At 41.1% G+C, this 22854-nt stretch overlaps 1 protein-coding gene across 2 annotated transcripts in view; it reads right to left on the bottom strand.

Moving 5' to 3' along the window:
- The window catches only part of MID1 (midline 1), a 136261-nt gene extending 119589 nt beyond the window's left edge, over window positions 1-16672 (bottom strand). Inside the window, exon 1 of one of the 2 annotated variants that reach the window (XM_090125825.1) lies at window positions 15747-16672. The gene's annotated coding sequence lies outside the window, so the exon portion shown is untranslated. The remainder of the gene's footprint in view (window positions 1-15746) is intronic. The other variant, XM_031596114.2, reaches the window with a different exon arrangement.
- Window positions 16673-22854: the final 6182 nt, after the last annotated feature.

Here is a 22854-nt window from a genome sequence, read left to right as displayed (position 1 = left end):
GAGTGTCCCATATAGATAACTACAGCCTCATGGTGTTATGTCAATCCATATGTTTTACAGATAGATAAAAATTAGTTATACATGGTTTTGTTGGGAAAGGCATGAATCTTGAATCCACTTCTATTTATCTCCTCTTTTGTTTGATATAAATAATCATCCATGGACTTTGACTCAAAAGCCTAATACACAATTAATAAGATAAACTTGTTGTGTGCACTCTGATACAAAGTTCCTGTATCAGCTGCTACGATTTCTTTGGGCAATTATTGCTGCAGCTGAAGCTAAACTATTTTGAGAGGCTTCCCATTCCATTGCAAGTAGGCTTCCCTGACCTCTTGAGTATTTGGACAGAACTATAGACAGGTACTAGCTTTCTGTCAGCACAAAATGATTTAATCTGCATCCTCATCCCAAGGTGAGCAGAAGAGATATAGCAGCAGACATGAAAATACAACTAGGTACCTGCTTCATACCAATGTTAATGTCATCTAGCTCAGAAGAGTTGGGAAGCACCACACAAACAAGAAGTGTAAATCTTCAGTTGCAGTACAGAAACACGAAGGTATGAAATTGAAATAGAGCCATGAACTATCCCAGACTGGGTTTCCTGTCTCAGTGTATTTGCATGTAAAACAGAAAGATAAACCTGCAAAATATTAAGAATACCAACCAAGTACAAAGCCTTTGATACAACGCTTTAAAACACATGCACGTTTCATCATACATCTGTGCATTATTTCATCCATTGAAATGCTCTGAATATTTGGAAACTATGATCAACACATCTTCCTTGCATGCTCAGAGCTACAATGATTTTGCATAGTCTGGACAGAAACTTCCCAGGACATACAGACATTTGGACATACAGAGTATATTTTGTGGAGCAGTCTTCTCTTCTCTACAAACACAGATCACTTCTTATTACCATCTGCTACTTTTTCCCAACGAATTTCCTGCTAATACAAGATACCAGCAGTTTACGTCCCTCACTCAAAGTCATTCTAGAGGCATTTATGGCTTTAGGACTTTTATACCATTTCACTTAAATATTTATGAGCTACTATGACTCATTTCATTACTTGTGTAATCAGAGTTTGAGGAATGGACGTTCTTTATATCCTTCTGAACTACTGGAACATCACTGCTGGCATTAAGCAACTATACTAGAGATTGCAATCAGCTCTTATCTACATACCACATTTTGCATCAGTTTTTGCTTCCAGATAATCACAAATGATAGCTGAACGCAACCTGTCCCTGATGCCCTGTGATTCCTTTAATGCCTTTTTTTCATTTCTTAGAAAGGTACATGCATATGTGTCTGCAAAGAGGTGTGGCAAGAATTTGAAAAAGAAATCTGTTCATTTCTCACTGTAAAAGCTCAAGAAAAAACACGCTTATCATAGGGTAGCTTCGCAAGATTATAATATAGCCTAGGCTAAGGACATTTATCCACCATATTAAGATTTTTTATTATATTTACCTAATCTGGAAAAGAGTTATCATATGAATATAAAAAAAAGAGCAGTCTGAAAAATTATTATAATTAATAGAATCAGAATGCATAATCAGAATAAGCACCTCTGACTCCTGGAAACTTCAAAAATAAACATGCTTATTTTTAATAAAATTGAAATATTTTGGATTTCATACATTCTTACTCATATCATCTGGTCCAACTCAATTTCACAATGAAATTAACTGGTTTAAAAATTCACATGAATTCTTCACCTCCTGTTTCACCAGATACTTGAATGCCAAGAAGTATTTCACTCTCATTCACAGATCACAAGATATCTGACAGAGGCGTTCCCTATTGAGAAGTTCAATTTCATCATAATAGACACATTTTATAGGACTATGTGTTCTTGAATGAAATGTTTTAAGATACGCGTTCAATTAATTTTCTAATTTTTTCTTTAAACGTAAGTATTTTTGTTTGTCTACAGTATGTAGAATACCAAATTTAGTGTTTAAATACAGTCAGAATTATTGTTCAGTCCAAGTACATCCCAGAACAGCAGTATTCTGCCTTACTTTGGGGTTCTGTCATCTGAAGAAAAAACATTTTAGTGGGCTGTCTGGTTCGCTAAGGTGTTTTGGAGGAGTTAGTCTTTTTAGAGAGAGTTGGAGAGACAAGAGTGATTTGTTCCTGTTGGGAAAGAGGGTATCATTTCAGGAGCATATTCCACAAAGGCCGTGTACAGTTCAACCTCACAGACATGACCTGACTGCTGCACTTCCTTAAGTAATCAGCATCATCAATTCTTATTGGTCTTTGTAAAAGTAAGCTTCAAATCATCTTTCAAAGTCAATATTATAATCTCCATTTTCCAAACAAAACCAAGGTGCATTTTTTTTCCAAAGGCCCTCCAGTACGTCATTGTCCAAGACTTAATAGCTCATTTCAACTAGACAGTGCAGTGTGGCTAAAAAAAGATTTGCTGTTCCTGTCGCAGTAGAACACCAGAAAGTCATAGATGCCCCAGACTACACCATCACTAACAGTGTGCTAATACAATTGACACAAAAAGCATCTTCCCTTACAAGTCATAAAAAAGTCTAACAGAATGTATCACCAACAATAATCAAAGGTATAATATTGACTCATCATTTTTACCATATACAATTTTTAACGTCATTCAAGACTTCTAATACAACTCCTACCTATCAGACCAGGGCACAAGCGGCAAGAGCCATACAAATTGGCTGTATTCTCCTAACATCTCTCAAATTTTGCCTGCAAAACAAAGTAGTATGGCATGGAGATTCTCCACTTTGTTAGAGCAGACTTGCACTAGGAGCCTTCCTAAGACTTTTTTTCCCTAAGACTTTTTTTTTTTTTTTTTTTTTTCTCTTAAACACCAATCTTTCAACAACAACAAAATAGAAACAAAAAACAAATTGCTACAGTTTATCTATATGCCATTTTGCATCCTATTTCTGAAACAGGAGTTGACAGGCCAACATATGCGACCAATAACTGCTATTCGCAGTTAAACTCTGCAAATGGTGATTGACACGGAGCCGGGCATTCCATTAACCAAGGGAATTACCAATCATAGACCAGCCAAAATAAACTACAAGAAATTTCCTCCGGGTGTTAATTGTTCTGAGTATCATTCTCTCTCACACACTAGGTAAATATCCTTGATCTTTGGATTTGGATAACAAATACCCCTATTAATTACATAATTTGTCCATTATCACCTGAAGACATGCTTAACCTTTTCACCCTACACAAGAAAGAGAACGGAATAAGTAAACAACCTTCTATAGTAAATTTAACTAAATCTCCAAGCTCTGCTAACTTGCTTGATTTGCTACAGTGCATATGCCATACAAATTGTAAATGGCATATATCCACATATCAGAAATGTAAAGAATACATATGATTATGTTCTAATGAATAATTCTAAGTGCTTTCAACAGAAACAGTCCAAAGCTGAGAAAATGAATTAACTCAGTCAATCTTTCACCTCCAAAAGCTGGACTTAAATCTGACTTGAAATACAGCACTGTATAGTATTGATCCATAACATACAATCTTCTAACTGGTGCCTCTTTAATACTTTCAACTGACATGATGTATAAATATATCAGAGGGCATTATCACAAAAACTAACATCTCATGCAACTGGGGTCATATAGTTTGCAAAAAGCTTGTGGTTTGGAAGTAAGCATTTTCATCTATTTAAAAAATAAAGCATCATGCTTTTGTTTTTCTTCTGTCTGAGAGCCAGACTGTCGCTTCTGTAAAATGAGTCTTTTTTCACACAGGGGTCCTTATCAGAAGAATGAAACCCTTTTCAGGAGAGCCTCATAATAAAGAATTTCCCAGAATTTCTTACAATGATGCTGCCCCATAAGTCTAGGTTACAGATTTCATATAGTTATTGGCACATTTGACTTCTTAACTGATAGTTTATACTCAAGTGCAAGGTTTCAACTCTGAGTAAAAAAAGTTTATTCACACACACTATACAATAATCTCAAGATTTAAAAAGCCATATGCATTGGAATTTGACCAGAAAACTAAGCTTTTAGGTTGTTAAAGAGATGTTAAAAATCCAACGCAATAGTATACGTTCATCTTATTTTTTATTCCAGAAGGAACAGCTTGCTAAGGAAAGGGATGTTCAGAAGACAACCTTTGATCATCCCATTACAACTCTACAGCGTAAAGCTAAGGAGCCTGAAAAGGACAGGTATCATCAAAAATGGCCCTTCCAGGAAGAGACAGATCAGACAGTTTAATGAGGAAAGAATAGGAAACTACAATGGCTACTGCCTTTATCTCCCTTTGCATGCATTCAGAGCTCTTTATATCTTCCTTAACTTTCCCGCCACTGCCTTGCTTCTCTTTGCCTCCAAGCTCTTGAAATTTATGAACTGTTCCTCTTTCTATAAGAAAAGAGGAGGCTATAAGAAATAAGGGGACAAACTCTTTAGCAGGGTCTGTTGTAATAGGACAAGGGGAAATAGTTCCAAACTCAAAGAAGGGAGATCTAGCTTGGATATAAGGAAGATATTATTCACAGTAAGGGTGGTGAGGCACTTGCACGGGTTGCCCAAAGAGGTGATACAAGCCCCATCCTTGGAGACATTCAAGGTCAGGCTGCACTCTGAGCACTTGCTCTAGCTGTACGTGTCCTTGTTCACTGTGGGGGAGTTGGACTAGATCACCTTCTAACTTGAACCATTGTATGATTTTTGTACCCCTGCTTGCCAAGGCAACTTTTGATTCTATTACACTGACAGTTCTACTTTCATATTCATTCTCAAGGCTTTCAATAATGATTTCTGTATTCACAATTTTTCTTCCCCAACTTTCCTAACAAAATTTTAAGGAAAGATTGGTAACTTTCCTCTTTCTCCAGGTTTCTCTTGGTTTCTCCTCCCACACAGTCATTTTCCCTTTGGGTTCTCTTCCTGTCCTTTACTTTTGCCCTTACAGCAGCATCTCCTTGAAGAAGTCTTACAAGAAGGATGCAGAGGGACTTTTACCAGGGCCTGTAGTGATAAGACAAGGGGTAATGGTTTTAAACTAACAGAAGGTAGATTAATATCAGAAACAATGAAGAAATTCCTTATAATGATGGTGGTGAAGCACTGGAACAGGCTGCTCAGAGAAACTGTGGATGTCTCATCCCTGCAAGTATTCAAGGCCAAGTTGGATGAGGCTTTGGACAACCTGATTTAGTGAAAGGCATCCTTGCCAATGGCAGTGGAGGTAGAACTAGGTGGTCTTTAAGGTCCCACACCATTTTATGATTCTATGTAAGCGAAGAGTGGGGAAAAAGAAAAAGATACGAATTTTATTCTTGTCTGCCATGCTCAAACTGCCAGCTGCTCATCAACCAGGACAAGAATCCCAAGCTGTCAAAGCCTACCTCCTGAGTGAGGTTAAAAGCACATTTGAAAAGGAAAGAGATGGAGATAGCATTTTGCCTCTTTCTGCACTATACCTCTTCCCACTGTGTTCACCCTACAGCTCCTGTGAGTTCCAGTGCTGTCCAGATACCTAGTGATAGAGCAGGATGTTGATGACAAGGAAGTAAGGGAGCAGTAAGAGAAATAGTAAAGCAAAGATGGGAAGCGGGCAGTGAGCCCTCTTGACCCAGAGAAGTGAAAAATCATTGAACTAAAGCAACACATGCAGACTTCACCTCTAAAGAAAAAACTGCACTCTTGTCTCTCATGCGGCACACCCACCTCATCAGCTCCAGACAAACTGGGAAATAATGTGCATTTCTCCACAAACTTGCTTAGTCTTCTAACAGTTTCCAGATTTTCTAGACCACAGAGACACAATCTGTCTTCCTAAAACTAATGGCTCTACAACATTTACAGGTATAAATTCATGGAAACAGACAATAGAAAAATATCATGGAAATACACAAATTATACAAGATCCATGACCTAATACCCCAGGATTTCTAGTCCAAAAAGACACACAATGCTTGAAAAGCAACTAAAGCCTTTTGTGGGCAATCATGCAGTGACATCAAGCTAAAGGGGGAAAAGTGTGGTTTTGTTTTGGTTTTGTTACCTCAGTTGGGAAGCCTCTCTTAGAGGCTGTAAACTAACTTTCTTAACAGCCTTAACATGAGCTTTAACAAAGATAAATATAACGTCCTGTGCCTGGAAAGAAGTAATCCCGAGCAGCAGAGCAGACTGTGGACTGAGGATCAACTCTGCTGAAAGGAAGCAGGGGACTGTGGGAGGCAGTAAACTGAACATAAGCCACCAGTGTTCCCTGACAGGGAAGGAGGCCAGCAGTGTCTCAAGCTGCATCAGGAAGAGGAGTCAGCAAATCAAGGAATATGGTTATTTTACTCTACTAGGCATTTCTTAGGCCCCACCTGGAATACTGCATCCATTTTTGGTTCCCTCCGCTGACAAAGTTTGAAAAAGCTCATTGAAGGACCACTGATGTAATTAGTGGGCTAGGGAACTTGACATAAGAAACAACGCTGGAAGAACCAGATTTTCTCAGTCTGGGGAAAATAAGGGTCATGGGGGATCTAATCACACTTCTTGAATATCTAAAAAGTTTGTTGCGGAGCAGATGGAGTTACTATCTTCCCAAGAGCGCCTGCTGTCAGGACAAGAAGCAATGGGCATTAGCTGCTTTCAAAGGAAATTCTCCCAGGATTTAAGAAAAAAACCTCTTCCCCATGACAGTAGTTAGAGGTTGAGAGAGGTTTTTCTCATTTGTTTATCACCATCTTGGTGAATCAGTGTACAAACACAAGCAAGATATTCATTACCTGGGCTTATACTGCTCTAGGGATACATTATATTCATTTACAGTCCTTGCTAATCGTTCGTAAGTAGTTTACACCTTATTTTTCTTTAAATGGAGGAAGAAGAAGTGTACTTCTCTCATGAAAGTTTCTCTTGCAGATGAGACATTCAAGGAGAGTTACATTAAGGGAGGATTTTTTAACCTTCAGAAGCAAGGCTTAATTAGGGATCAAGAGCAAATGTTATAGCACAGAAGAGGCACCGCTGAGCACTTGCTCTTGTTGGGCTTTTGTTCCAATTAAGCTGGTTAACAAGTGATGTTAAGAGCACTTGCATTTGAAGCATACCCACAGATTTTATACAGCTATTACAATTTTAATTTTTACTTGAGCTGAGAACTCCGAGTAAGTGGGACCTTTTGAAGATTTGATGCTTTTGTAAAGAGATGGTGAAAAAACTGTACAGCTCTTACTTTAATAGTGTATTTCACCACTGCAAGGAGCAAGCTGAAATTTAAGTACAAATTTCTTACAATTCAAGAAAAGACACATCAAATTAAAATGAACAAACAAACCCTCCAAAACAGGAAGGAAAGCCCAAGTTTGTTCTCATGTTCTCATCTGATGTGCTCAGTGTTTGTCACAAGGGAGACAATCTACCTCTTGAATAACACAGTAATTTGAAGAGGAAAATCCATCCCATCTCGGCAATTCCGCTCACTTCAGCAGAGGCAAAATCAGGCAGAGTTCCTTATTTTGGATCAAACAAGGCTAAGAAACAAAAGCTGCAAACACATAATACCTTGCAGTGATCGATGACACAGCAGAAAGGGACATAGCTGTAGGTATGTAGGTAAAAGGATGAGATAAGAGTCCTCCCTTTCTAGCATTCAACAATAATGGCTATAGCGCAACAGATTATTTTCCCACTACAACAAAGAACAGTAGCATTTAATACTTAAGTTGATCCCTGATGTACCACAGTTTGAGCCCTGGCAAATACAAAATCTTGCTTTACAAGTCCAGATGGAAGAGAGAAAGAAAAAAATGCACAACGTAACATAAATATGAAGGGAAGTCCTTGTGATTTTGCTCAAGACTAAAAGAAAAAACTCAGTTTTTCCAAGAGAAGTACAGATGACTTCAGGTGAGACCTTACATTTCACAGGGAAAGCATGTGTAATGGTTCCTTTAATCCTCTCTATTTTACATGAGCATCCAAGTAAAGTTAATAATTTTATTTTCTAGTCAAATAAAACCTTAATGAGAAAGGTGTATGAATACATGAATTAGCGTAGTCATTCTTTATTTAGGAACTTAATGAGCTTTATAGGCAAGAGAGACAAGATTTATTTTTGAATTTTGTAGATACAATTTCTGTGACTAAAATCACTCCTTTTTGTTGCACAGAAGAGATGCATAAAAATTCAATTTCAGGAGGTTTGGTTTTGTATCATCGTTTCCTGGATCTTTGGAATTAGCCTGAAGGATCCTTTTAGAGAGTAGGTAAATATATATAAAATATTAGGACAACACTGCAATGCAAAAAGGATGTTAAATTGCTCATCCAAGGAGATGACATAACTAATACTGACATAATTTCCAAGCAGCAAAGCAAAACTAGGTCAAATCACATTGACCTATCTAACATAATAAGCTTTTTTTCAGATTTTTACAATGTAGACTGTGTCTGCAGGCATTAATGTCCCCTGTTATCAATGTATAGTGTTGTCACTCTGCTTTAATGTCTTATCACCATGTTGTGTTAATTAGACCAAAACAATATAGTGCACTTTTGAACTGCTTAGCTCCCAGTTTGAAGTCTCTGCCTAATCTATACTTCTGAGGCTTTCCAGTTAGAAATGAAGTCATTAACTTCTTACAGTCACTTGCTTCAGTAGATGCTACCAAGGTTGATGGAATAGGGGAGCTCCGCACACAGGTCCAAATCTAAGCTCTTAAGCTGCATACTGTTTGTCTGCATACCTAATGTGTATTATCTAGCAAAGAGCACACTGATTTTGATACCACTTTACAGTAAGCTGAACCAAAAAACAGAGTGAGTACCCCATGTTCTTGGTTGTGAAACGTACCTGCCAAGTGCTGTGTCCACACATCATGCTCTCACAGGGACAGACCTTCTCCTCACCCAGGGCAACCTCCCCTTCCCTCTTGCTGTTCCTCTGCACACCAGATTTACAGCACACGTGTTTTGCAGTGAGACTATAAACAGAGTTGTGTAGGCTTCTGGCTAAAGCCTCACAAACTCCCAGAAAAAGTGAAACAGGAGAAGTGAGAGAAGAACACGCCTGTGTCCCTGCCTCCAGAGCTGAGGTGGGACTGGAGAATGAAAGGCTGAATGCTTGAGGCTCCAGCTTGCCAAGGAGCTAGAGCTCGCTGGGGAGGAAAGAAGCTGAGACAGGAATCAGACAGACCTTGCTGGTCCCCAAAGCAGAAAATGTCAATGGAGCTTAAATCTTCCTGTGGAATATATAGATTTTGCAGTAAAGCCACAACCTCAGGGCAAACTGAAATAAAAACAACTCATACATTCCAGTGATAGAACCCCCTCCAGCATTTTCAGAGCTCCTTTAGTGATGAAGAATACCTTGAAACTTGGATGCTGGCTACTCTTATGATAAAATGCTGGATTTGGCAACTCCAGTTCTACTTATATAGATAGGTGCATTTGCTGTTTTTCTTTATTCATTTCTTGTTTTGATGTCTCCATTTCCCTCTCAGAAAGAAAAATCAAAGTAAAACAGGAAAAAAAAGAATTCATATTTCCATATGGGACAATGACTGTGGAATATATAATTTTTTTGTAGAACCATTTTGCCAGAAGAGGTTGACTTCTCAGAAGTCTTTAAAAGAAAGGACCAGCCTCAGCTAATTCCCAGAATAGTTCTAATAAGAAAAAATAAAAATAAAAATGGAGGTATCAGAAACAGTCAGAGGTCTCATCTGAGCAAGGTCTTGCTTTGTTTGATTAAAAGTAGTACAGCAGCTCTCTGGTATCACAGATGAGAGCCCAACCCACCGCTATGGTGGTGAGGGGCCTCAGTGCCCCGCTGTGGCTGTTCAGTAATTAAATACCTGGAGGCCCGAAGAGCTAAGTTAATACCGTTAGTCATGGACACCTGCTTGGGACAGAAAGCAGGTGCAGGGCTGGGATTCCAGCCCACACATCCCACAGAAGGCTACTCCCACAGGGGCAATCCTCTATTCTCCAGTGTCTCTGGTACCCCAGAAAGCTTCAAGCAGCGAAAGACAGCTTTGTTCTTCCCAGCTTTCACATCGTTTACAGCAGCGGACAGGCAGTGCCAGAGGCTGCAGGTGCCCAGGCAGCATGGCAGCTGGGGCAAACCATGACAAGCAGCCATCAGTGCTACTGGAGGCACATGCACAAGTTTGCCCTCCCCACCCCAACACATGGTGCAATTATCAGAGTCTCCTTTCTGAGGCCACAAAATACCCCTCCAAAAATGTTTTTGTTACGGTCTGTCACACTGCAATGAAAAATCCTACCAGCCTCGTGGATCTCCTCATTTACTGCCCCACTAAGTCAGGGGTAAGAGCCTGAACTCTGCTATTTGTTTTGCTGCCTTAAAAGTGTTCTTAGCAACACTTATGTAATCAGAAAAGTTTTATCCTACTTTGGGGCCAAACAAATACAGCCTACTTGCCAGTTTCTTAGTCTCCCCACATCCCCTGGGAAGATATAAATTATAATGATAAACAACCATGAGATGATAACAAATAGGAAAGAATTTTAAAGAATTAAGAGTTATTCTCATTGCTTAGGAAGGAGATCAAAATCAGCTTCCTACCCTGTAGCGCCTTTTCCAGCTCTCAGGCAGGGATCTCGGGGATATACAGTAATTCCTCACAGCTTGCTAAAGCATTACAAGCTCCAAGCTGCAATAAAAGACTTCCAGACAAGGAGAAACTAAAGAACGCCGTACCCTAACAAGTCCGAAACTCAGTTTGAACAAACCCCGGTACACGCTCAGAACGCTATTCATGGGGCTGTGTGGAACACAGACCTGCTCCTCTCTCCCAGCTCAGCCCTCATCATCAGACAGCCCAAATTGCTTCTCCATCTTTTCATTTACTGAGCTTCAGGAGCTTCAGCATACCCATCCCCTAAGCATTCACCACCATGAGCTCCTCATTCCCAGCAGCTCATTTCCCTCGACCCCGGGCTGAAGTAAACCCCTTACCTCTGGTACAACTTTGCAGACAAATTCTGAGCCCAGGCAACTTTTTTTTTTGCAGAACTCCAGAGCTGCCGTAGCACTCTGTGCCACTGCCTCAGTCCATCCCCCCGTGGGGAAGCCCTGGGACAGGCAGTGGGGCCCAGTGCCGGGTGGGAGGCGAGGGCCGGAGACAGGCCCCATCAAAGGCAGGAGGCCTGCTGGGGATCAGAAAGCGAGATACGCATCTAAATAATTCAGGCACTAATAAAAGCTCTGTGCCAGGCTCTGCAAGCTGGGAGAGAAGGCTGAATTTTGGTGTCTTTTGAGCCGCAGAAATGCCGTGTTACTCAATAACCCGATACTGATAAACCAATATTATTTTAAGAGTACCCCACAAAGTTAATGAGGAAAGTGGCTGTGCCCAGTTTCATTGTTTTATGGGCTTAGCTTTAGGCTGAAATTCTAACGAAGGAAGGTTTTGAGAACTTCAAGTCTGACCTCTACAGGTAGAATAGGTACAGTAGCATTGATCTCAAAATGAACATCGTATTTTGAGGGACTGGAGAAAGGACCAGATGTAATAGAAAACCCCAGGCTATCATCATTACATCACTAAAGTCTTATTTTTAAAACATTGCATTATCTGTGGTAATTTAGTTCATCCACATGCATTCTTGCAAAATGCATCCACTCTGCAGCAAAACCAGAAGGACGTCCAGCATGAATATACTTACATTCCGAAGCGTTACAAGGTTTTGCTTCTGCTTTTTATTATTCCTCCCCCTCCCCAATCTTCCACATGATCTGCTCCTTCAGCGCGACTTTGAAACAAATGCTACTTTGAAACTGATAACATACATTTGTGTTTTGCAAAACTGATGTTTTTAAATGCCCCAACTGGTGCCACCTTTTTCTAATCAGAACCAACCACTCTAACAAACTGCCCTTTGTCCGGTGATCCCATCCCCTCTGTTCCCACCAACCTACAGCACATGTTGCCATAGCTACACCGCACGTCTATTTACCACACAAGTGATCAAAGGAGGCAGACAACACACACACACACCAAATCCTCACCAGGCTTCCTACGGAGCAATGCCCTGCCACTAATTAACTGATACACTCTCTGCCTGTGGACTCTGTACACTTGTTTTCTTTATTCTGCACGGTACACACACAAAACAACAAGAAAACAGCATTCTCTGAGATGCTCATTCTTCCTTTACAGACCAAACAAACAACAAAATGTCCCAGGAGGAACTTTAAAGAGAGTTTCCTAAAGCAACACTAAGGATTAGAGCACCCCAGGATAAGAAAACAGCTTTTTCACTGAGGAACACATTAAGAATTCTAAAAGGTATGCGAAAGAAAATAGGAAATAAGAAACACATGCTAAGAACTTAAACATCTGTAAGCAAAGGGGATGTTTCTGTGTTTTGCATGTGTTATTCACTGAAACTGTATGCGGCATTTGCTCATTTGGTGAATTGCATACACACTAAAAGCTATATGACTGCAGTCTTGATAACTAACTGTAATGGCCTTATGTGTCTTAGAAACAGTTTTTCATTTTTAGGTGGCCTGTCAGTTAACAGTCATTTTGTTAAACCTCTTTTGTGATGGAGGCCTCAACTCTGCCTTGATCAAAGTCAATAGAACTTCAATAGGAAGAGGCCAAGGCAAGGAGTTGCATTTGTTGTCAGGACACTCCCATAAGCTGCTCTTCAGGGATTTGCTGTGGGTGAAGGTAAGTGAAAATGATGTATTAAAATTCAAACATTTGTTTTTCCATGAAGTGAGCTTAGGGAACTTAAAACAGAGCTCACAGTGCCCTCTCCAGTTCTGCAGCAAACTAAGGGAATCCAATCAGCAACAGCCTCCAGCCACAAAAAGCCACCTTCCAGCACACAAAGACTGAGCACCTTCTCAGAAGTTTCCATCATTTGCACATTGCCTTGCTTAGGCACATCTTTACTGAAGCCTCTATGCAAGATCATTATCTTTATTGTTATTTTTCTTATTATTATTTTATTATTATTCACTACTAGATAGCAGGACAATGGGAAATGGTTTTAAGTTGAGGAAGGGAAGATTTAGGTTGGATATCAGGGGGGAAGTTCTTTACAGAGAGAGTGGTGAGGTGCTGGAACAGGCTGCCCATAGAGGTTGTGGATACACCGTCACTGGAGGTGTTCAAGGCCAGGTTGGATGGGCCCTGGGCAACCTGGTCTAGTATTAAATGGGAAGGTTGGTGGTGACCCTGCCTGTGGCAGGAGGATTGGAGATTCATGATCCTTGAGGTCTCTTCCAACCATGGCCAGTGATTCTGTGATTATTTCTATCAGGCAGCGAGGAAACAGCTCTTGCTGTCATTTTTTAGCTGATTATTGAAAACGTCAGCTTTTTTATACCTGTCTCATTTACAAACCTCAACACAGCATCCTATGGCAACCCCTGTTACCTGCTAGGAACCAACGCTTGGTGCAGCGGTAAAGTTGGTTGAACCTTACCTGCTCAACAAGCTGCATATTACATTTCTACAGTAACTCCTGTACCCCTTTTGAGGAGATGAGTGCATTTGTATCAGATATGCTGTTGTTCAGTATCTACCTGCTGCCTTTGGGCCAATTCAGTCACCAGCACAATATACAGTTCTATTCCAGAGCAAGCAACATGCCATCTGCCTGACATTTAACTCTTCATCCCCAAGTTAAACTGTAGCTGCCACCAAGATCATCTCCAGGTCGGAGTCGCTGGTCTCTGAACCCAATATAAGAGCAGGGAGTCAAGTCCCCTTCCACTCTTGCACCATCTGGTGTAAAGCCAGAGATGGAAGCACTTGAGGAGGGCAGGAAGGCAACGGGACAGAGACGGAGAGAGGACACCGTGTAGGAGGGCAGTACATGGGCCAACAGGAAAGCCATGTGCACATTCCTCTTTCCCATAAGAATGGGAAACTACAAACGGGAGCATGGGCTCCAAGTGCACGTGAGACTCATTCTCCCAAGTAGCCGCCGTAACGATTTCCCTAACAGCCCCCCACAGTCCATGGCTCGCCCCAGCCCTCAGCTCCCACCCGAACAAACAGCCACCCCCCGACCACCAGCCCCTCCAACACACCCAGCATTCCCCTGCCAAACCGAAAATAGCTGCGCACAAGACAACAACCAGACCCGGGGAAATACTTTTAAATTGTTCCCTTGGCTCGGGGTGCGAAACCGCACTCGGGGGCAGGTGTTTCAACAAGCTTTGGCAGCCCTTCAGCTGGCCCTGCCTCCCCAGGAGCAGCAGCAGCAGCTGGGACGGGCGGCGGGCACCCGGGGCGTGCCGGGCCATGCAGGAGCCGGCGCTGTGCCTGTGCCTGCACTGCTCCTCAGGCGGAACGCCTCCCCCCTCCCACACCTCGTCCCTCTGAGCGGGAGGCAGGGTACCCAGGCTCCGTAATACCATTCTCCTTTCTGTTTTACACGAAGCTCAGTAAGACATAAAACCAAACGCTTCAGGTGAGCGAAGCGCGCATTTCCCAGAGCGTTTTACTTTTTTCTTTACTGTCAGCCTGCAACTGCTTCTTTCTCTATTCCCCATTGGCAACCCCCTGTGCCAAAGTACCCTCTTGCGGTGATAATGGCTTCTGATGACTGCGTGCATCCGACTGACCAACCTGAGGTACGCGGTATACAAAACGCCCTTCATTTGGCTTCGCAAGGACAAGAATTTCCTTCCCTCTTAAAAACAACAGGAGTATTTTATTGTCTGGTGGGAGAAGGAATTACCATTCCCCCTCCCTCACCTGCATTCTCTCCTTCTGTCTTCACCACCTCTCTCCACTCAGAGGAGAGCAGGGTGAGGAAGCTGAGATTTCCCACCACACTTTCAGAAAGCAAACACAAAACAAACGCTCCATTTGCACTACAGGTGCAAAATCTGCACACGCACTCCCAGCGCATACAGTCTAAAAGTCCCACTGAGAGCTGAATGAATAACACCCATACAGAAGAGTACCTTCTCTCGTTTCCTCGCATTTACCCATTGGCTACCTAGAAAATAACATACGAAGTGCAAAATTCGGAAGCAGGCTGGCAGGGCTTTGTGAAGTAGGACAGATCTCTGATTCAGCCTTTAAACCTGGCCCCACCAGCTTGCCTGGCTCCCACAGGCTCCTCTAACTGCTTGTTGTTGTTGCAAAACTAGGAACACTGAGAATCAAAACCATCTCGCCACTGTTCTTTTTAACTAGGGGAAAGAGAATAAAAGCTCCTTTTGTCCCTTCAGGTGAATAGAAAAAAAAGCCTCATTTGAATAATCTTGGGAAAAAAATTCACTAGAAAACCCATCTTAAAGTACTTTTGTGAGGCTGTAAGACAGCTTGAAACTACCACGTTTTAAAGCAATCAGAAGATTAAAGCACTGGCAGGCAAGGAGCTCACGCAGAGCAGTTTAATAAATTATCCCTGGGCTGAATTATTGGCGTGTTTAGCCCTATAACACAGCGAGCCCTTTCCTTTTCCATGTCACGGAGACAAGCCCACACAATGCATGCAAGCCACAGCAAGCGGGAATTGATTTACGGATCTCACAAACGCCGTTCGCCCCCTGAACAGGCGCACAGCGACCCGCACGGCAAGGAAAATTTGAAAATCGAAATAAATAAATCTCTTATGCTTCCCTTTCCTCCGAAACTTACTTTATAAGAGGATAAGGGGAAAAAAAAAGAAAAAGAAAGAAAGAAAGAAAAGAAGCCTCGATGCCGCCCAGCGTAGAGCGCGACGCTCCCCCCGCCCGGGGCTGCGCTCCTCACCTGCCTCATGGTGAGCTTCCCATCATCCATCCAGCCGGGAAGGGGCTACGCCGCGCCGCCGGCTGCAGGGCAGGGATCCATCAAGTTTCCCGCTGTACGCAAGTTTTTCTCCCTCGTTTTGGCTGTTTTTACTTTTTTTTTTTTCCTCTTTTTTTTTTTTTTTTTCTTTCCCCCTCTCTCTTCTTTTATCCTTTGCTGGGGGGGGGAGGGAACCCTTCCTAAGACAATGTCAAGTTTCCCAGCCTTCCTTCCCAGCCTATTAAAAGTCAGGAGCGGGGAGGCAACTGTCCGCCTGGCTCCTATTTCAAACCGCAGCGCAGGGATGTAGCAGTTGGCTGAATCAGGCCGTGCCATCGCCTCGCCAATCAGGAGAGAGGGGAGGGAGGGAGGAGAGAGCATAAAGGCTGCCGACATGAGGATTAGGAAAGCTTTCAAGGATTTGAAAGACTGAAAGCAGCTGGAAACAGTGTCTAGAGCTACAAAGAGGGAAGTCAATTTGCGGTGTGAGAGCTTATTCTCTTATAACTGCTCCGCGTCTGCTTAAAGAGCTCCCAGGACTTAAGCAAGAACGTGGAGATGTCCATAGAAACTCCCCAAGTCCCACAGCTAGGCAGAACGCGCAGCAGCAGCCCCGCAAAGTGGCAGTGTTTCATGCTAGCAACAGCCATGGGTGTTCCAAATGCACCTATTTCCTCATGTCAGGTTAAAAAAGAAATTGTGTCGTAATGAAAGCAGAAAGTTAGGAAAATGCCGTATGCCACTTGCATGAAGAGCAAGCGCTGGTCTGCTGTGAGATTTTGTCTTGGTGGCAAATACTCAATCACCTCTGCCTGCTTTCCCTTCCTTAGGGTGATTTCCTGATTTCTGAAACTTTGCTCCTCGTGCAACAAAATACTGAAGCCTAACTGCAACTTCAAAGGAAATGGAAGGAAACGGATACATATTTCTGATTTTGATGAGATCAGCTTTTATCTGCTGCCCCTCAGTGGCTTCCATTAAAATAAACAAACAAAAAGGCTACATACATATATATATATATATGTCCCCCAAATCTGTAATGCCATTGCAATTTGAGTTACGCCTTTCTTGAGTCAAAAGCAAACAAGCAGAAAAGCAGAGAAACAGAATACTGCAAACTCACAAATTCATACCACCCACTCTTTTCCAATTTCTTTTCTCCTCGTTTTATATCAGTTCAGAAAGCCATTAGTCTCTCTGTTTCTCTAAAGGGAAAGCTGTCTTTTGATCTCAAGGGGACAATCAGGCAGATCTGATGTCTGAAGAAAAGCCCCAACATCATGGATTTGCTTCTGTAAGGGTTTTATCTACCACGGCAAAAAGCAGTCATTCTGCAGAAGAATTCCTATCAGTACAAGAAATCTTATTGAACTGAGCTGCAGGAAAAAAGTGAAATAATAAGTTGTTAGAGTGATGTGCTGCCAGGATTTTAATTAAAGGCTTCTTAAAATATATTTCTCTTTAGCTTATAAAAGCTAAAAGTGATAGATAAGCTCCAGTGCTGGGTATGTCACAGGAAAAGCAAGGTCTGAAAAATATGCTCGTTTGCTTTCCCATTGAAAAACAATAATTTTTCTCCTAAGTGCCACCAAGAGGGGAGTTTGCATAATGATGAGAAGCAAGGAGGGTTGGAGGGAAAGGCTGATGTGAAGCACTTCATCCAGGTAGGTGTCATCAGGTAGGTGTCCTAAAGTGGGAGGATCTCATTATGCTTCACTTGCAACACAAACCAAGTGTCTGGATGGCTATTCACAACACCCTGCACAGGGTAAAACCAAAGCACAGACAACTCATTGATCCTCCAGTGATGGTCTTGTCAGGCATGCTTGCACAATGGCTCCAAGCAGCTGCAATGCAAGAGTGGGGTGCATTAAGAGCACTTAACAGGAATGCTTCTCCTCTGATGTCCAAACACAGCAGAGTGGACACGTGTCACTTGAACTGAGTACCTGGTATGCGAAAACCTTTTACAAGTGATTAAATCCAGGAGAATCCCCTCCAAGATGCATTCAAAAGGAGGGTAATAATGCTTTTCTGAAGTAATTGGTGCCATAGAGAGAAACTCTGTCGATGACAGTGATTTAGATGAAGGTGCAGAATTTAAAAATCCGCAAGGAATATGAAACAAAGAATACAAAAGGGTGAACATCTGAACTGGTTTTGAAGGTACTCAATCTCCAGAGACACAGTGGTACAGCTAGATGGGAGGAACAAGATTTTGGATGCCAGTTTGGAGGCAAGACCGGTGCCAGTTTTTAAACATTCCTCAAGATATTTGTTTTCACATCTGTCACCCAAGTGTATTCATGTGTGTGAGAAAGTCATACCATCTTCAGGGGAGGGAAAAAAGATGCTGGCCCCGAAGGAAGAAACTTTTACAGTCTGTCCAGTGGGATCTTGTGGAAGAAAGGCAGCCAGAGAAGGTGGTACCAGGTGTAAGATCAGGCACTGCCAAGAGCAAACACCTGCATCACTGAGAGCAAAGTCATGGCTGGGAGCCCAACAGCCTTAGAGGATTCTCATGGATGTATGTTAAAAGACAAATGGTTACAAGGACAAAGGGCAGAATGAGGATTAGCTCAGTGGTAATCAATATAGTGAACAAGTCTGAAGGTTGAAAATTGTGACAAGGCAATGGCAACGATCATGATATGAGAAATGCAGCACTACAAAATCTGAGACTTCTACTTGTTCTAATTTGTTAACTAAGTCTTCCATAATTTGCTACATTCTTTCCAATAAATTGCCAAATTCAAGAACAGTTTCAAACAGGTGATCCAGATGCAGGGCAACCTAACATGGAATTACTTGATCACTGGAATTTTTTTCATTTAAAGCAATTTTATTAGTCCAGCCCAGCCAGACCCCTGCCAGTAGCATAGGAAGTAGAAGGACTTCTCATTACCTGAATTCCAGCTGCCATGGAAATCTTTCTCAGTGCAGAGAATTGAATATAAGCTGCAGACAGAAGAACCACTCTGTGTCCTTACTGAGCTGGGCCAGATAGATATGGACCAGACCCCAGGGTCTATTATACACAGTAGGAGTAAAAGATTAAAAGCAGAGAAAAATATGACTCAGCACATGAGTTAGAAAGAACCGAACCTAGCTTGAAAATCAACATTTTAAATGTCTTTAGATATGAAGTCTGTCACAAATAGGTTGCCTTTACTTTGCAATAGACAACTGTAAAAACAAAGAAGTGTGTGTTTTTTAAAATAAACAAGCAGCTGAACAGTTGCACTTTGGGAGGAAAAGGTAATATTCATACTCAAACTAATGTTGCAATTCATTTCTAATGTTTTTAATAGTTCCTCCCCTAGCAGATTGAAATTGGCACCTGCAGGAAGACTGGGATGTTCAGAATACAAAATGCTACTTAATAACCCCAGATAACACTAGAATATATAACTCCAGGCAACTCTGGAATGTAAAAATAACCTCCAGTAGAGCTGGCACAATAACACTTGAATTAGAAAGCTGTAAGTCAGAAAGATTTCTGAGAAGATGGCATAAAAATTAAAAGAAGTCTGAAATACTATCAATATACTTCAAAAAAAACCTTGTTTTCAATATGTGAAAGTGTCACACTAATTTTGAAATACATAGCTAATGAATATAAGAAAGTGCTGAGCAGAACCTTGCAAAGCAGTACTTAACTGCCTTTATCAACATTGCTGTGGTGAATGAAAGAAAGATGAACTAATTACCCTGGCAAAGTGTCTGACATGGGTATTTAAATGCACATCCAACAGAAGTTCAAAAAATAAAACCAGCAATGTCAGGCAACCTTCAATTTACAAATAGAGAATGAAAGCTTCAGCGTACAAAGTCCTTAAGGCTGACCTTTAGGAAATCCATTACCTTTCAAGCAAGATGATTCAGCCTCTTGGCAGGGTATCACTGAAAAGGCAGAGATGAGATGACACTGCAGCCCTCTTGGTGGAGCGGTCCTTAGAAGACCATTCCCCTTGCTCAGTTATTTACAGCATCCTTCAGACTGCTCTGGTCTCATCTGGGGCTGCACCAGCCACAGGCAAGAGAGAAGGAAGATGTCTTCGGAACAACTCCTTCCTCCATCACTTACAACACTCACAACACTTAGAACACTCTAAACAATCCGCGGCTCAGGCAGACAGAACCACGGTACGAAATGATCCATCTGTACCCCCCTTAATGACAAAACTGACTAGACTTTTTGATTCGGCTATTTTAATCAAAAGACTAATAACTTCTGGATTTCATTTCACTGCATCTGTGCTACGAGGCAGATGCTTGATCTGCTAGGCTGAACAAGCTGCTGCACAGTCGTCTGTAATAAATCAGTGGGAAAAAGTCTCTGGAAGTCTGTTTCAAAACTATATGGAAATACAACGATTTGAAGACTGACAAAGAAGGATGGTACAAGGGCTGAGAGGTACTAAACTATCTGTTCTCTAATACAGGTACATGCAGAATTTAATACAAATCATAATTAGTTTACTGAGGTTACTTTTTTTTTATTTGCTAGTTGATAGTTGGTTGGCAATGATACCTAATTGCTTTTAAAAGTAATAGTTAAATGGCATTGGTTATTTTCTTAATACTCAAGATTTAATAAGCATCCATGAAATCAAGAATGATAAAATAATAAGACAATACACTTTATGTTTCTGCAAGCCCTCATTAGCATGGGGAAAAAAAAAAAAAAAGCAATTTCATTACATTGCATTTTCTATCAACAACTTATTTAGTGACTGACTTCAAAAATCAATCACACAATGAATCATGTTAAGCAAGTAAAGATTCAGGCACATATCAAAAGCATCTCTCTACAAATCCCATGAAAAAAAAGTACCACTGTTGGGAAAAACAACCAGCATTTCACTGACTTGAAATCAGACATTTCAGCTCAGATCAACACAGTTGAATTTGCCTAAAAATTCTAGTCAGACTAAAATCTTTTTTATTTCATTTTTTTTCTAGGCAGAAAAAGCAAGAAAATTTCAGCAACAATCTATATTTTCTCATAAAACCTAATCTTACAAGAAAGCCTCCCGTAGGAGTATTCCCTCAGGGAATTCTCCTTTATCTTTTCTTCCCACAGTTCCAACTATCCATGCTAGCTGCCTCCATGTGGAAAATGTGCTTCTGTGAAGCAGGGACAGGAGATGGAAAAGTTATCTGTTGATTATACAGCAACACAGTCAAACAGAAACCTTGTGTAGTGAAGTATTCTTTGTCACAGGACTTAGAATTGTACCTTAAAGAGCAGCAATACAAACTGCATCCAGTAAACTGCTCATGTCCTTGGGCAAGGCGTTTGGTTTCCACTCATTCTAATTCTTCGACTTTGTATTGAAGCTACCTTTGCTTTCCTAAATATGCAGTTATTTCTAGAAAATTCTGTGTGTGTGTGTCTGCATGTTTAACAGAAACACATTGAAATTTTTGGGTAAAATAAAATGTAAGCTATCCTTCTGTTTAAAAGAAAGAAGTTTGAAGATTGTTTTCCCTTTCTCTAGCCAGGATGCCAATGCATAGCAATGTTTGTGGTGAGGATTAAGCCTGCAGGGAATGAGCAGGGGAATGACAATAAAAAAATAAACCCAATCCTGAAGTACTTTTGCTTAGGAAAACCTCTTTATACAACTGGGAATGTGCGAATATACATGACTCGGGGTTTGACTTGTAGCCTCTGGAGTTCACAGGTTACCCTCAAGGTCAGTTTACTTATGAAACACTGAATTAGTATCCTTTCCCACTGTTTCAGCATGGCTTTTGGTACCGATAATGTAATAAATTTACGTGGGAAGTTTTATGCACAGAAAAATCACATTATTCTAATTTCAAATGAGAAAAGCAGGAAAAGAACTTAGGAAAAAAAAAAAAAAAAAGAATGTTTTTACCAGAAAATATTAAGTTAAGGAATTCAAGGATGTGGACAGACACCACAAAGCATCAAAGCAGCAAAGCAGGAAAGGGTCATCCCAATGGAAATTAATGCTGCTTCTTACCAGGAGCACTGCCTAAAATTCTTTCTGTACACCAGCACAGGAGAGGTTTGAAGCACAGCACTGTGAAGCAGGCCCATTGGGAGTGCAGCTCTGAGAGGACAGGCCTGGTCATGGCTCGCCCTTCTGCCTGTGCCAAGTAGCCTTTTTCTAACCTCTAAACTGTTTTCAGATGGTACTTTTATGAGCCAGTGTACCTCATTCTTTTTAATTACGGACATATATAGTATAGGTTTACCAGTTTCCAAAAGAATTTTTACTTTATTTAGCTCACAATTCCAGATGTTTCCCTTCTTGGGCCTCTCTTTTTGTTACATGGCACTGGCAGCAAAAGACAATGACAGCAAAGGTAATGCACTTCTCCAGGTTCCAGGCAAACCAGCTTCATAGTTCAGTCTTTTGATTCTTATTCTGTAAGGTGCCCTTATTAAAAATACTAAAATAAGTATCAAATTATATTAAAAAAACCAACGACAACAACACAGATTAGTCCATGAAGATTCTATTTTTTATGTTCTTGAACTTTTTCATGAAGATCAGTAATTTGGAAAATCAGATTCTGGTAAGATTTTGGAATATGAAAGCCAGCACAGAGATGAAATGCATACCACCAGGCTCTAGTTCTGCATTTCTTACTTCCACAGCTTATTATTATTCTGCATTAGTCACTTTGACAATAAAATTCAAAGGTATTGCCAAGTTTGTCATGAGTATTGAGTATGTCATGAGTATTGAGTTTGTCATGAGTACTGCCAAGTATTTCATGAGTACATGTGGTTTTTTTACAGGGAGAAGCAACCATTCTAAGCCTTGCCTGCAACATATTCTCCAACATCATTATTTTGTACTGAGTGCAAGGTTAATGCATGCCTTCTAAACTGTTTCACGTAGATTTTAATCCCCAGTGCCACACCTTGTTGTATATGCACATACTCTGTTTTTCCAGCATCTTTATCCCTGAAGACATTCAAGGTCAGTCTGGATGGGGCTTTGAGCTGTAGGTGTCCTTATTCATTGCAGGGGCTTTGGACTAGATAACTTTTAAAGGTCTCTTCCAACTCAATTCAATGATTCTATGAAGATTCCAGATCCCATTT

The sequence above is a fragment of the Phasianus colchicus genome, chromosome 1 (assembly GCF_987193195.1).
Source record: "Phasianus colchicus chromosome 1, bPhaCol1.hap1.1, whole genome shotgun sequence".
In the NCBI taxonomy this organism is placed as follows: domain Eukaryota; kingdom Metazoa; phylum Chordata; class Aves; order Galliformes; family Phasianidae; genus Phasianus; species Phasianus colchicus.
The sequence above is the reverse complement of the archived record's forward strand: the minus strand, read 5'-3'. Positions and strand labels throughout refer to the sequence as shown.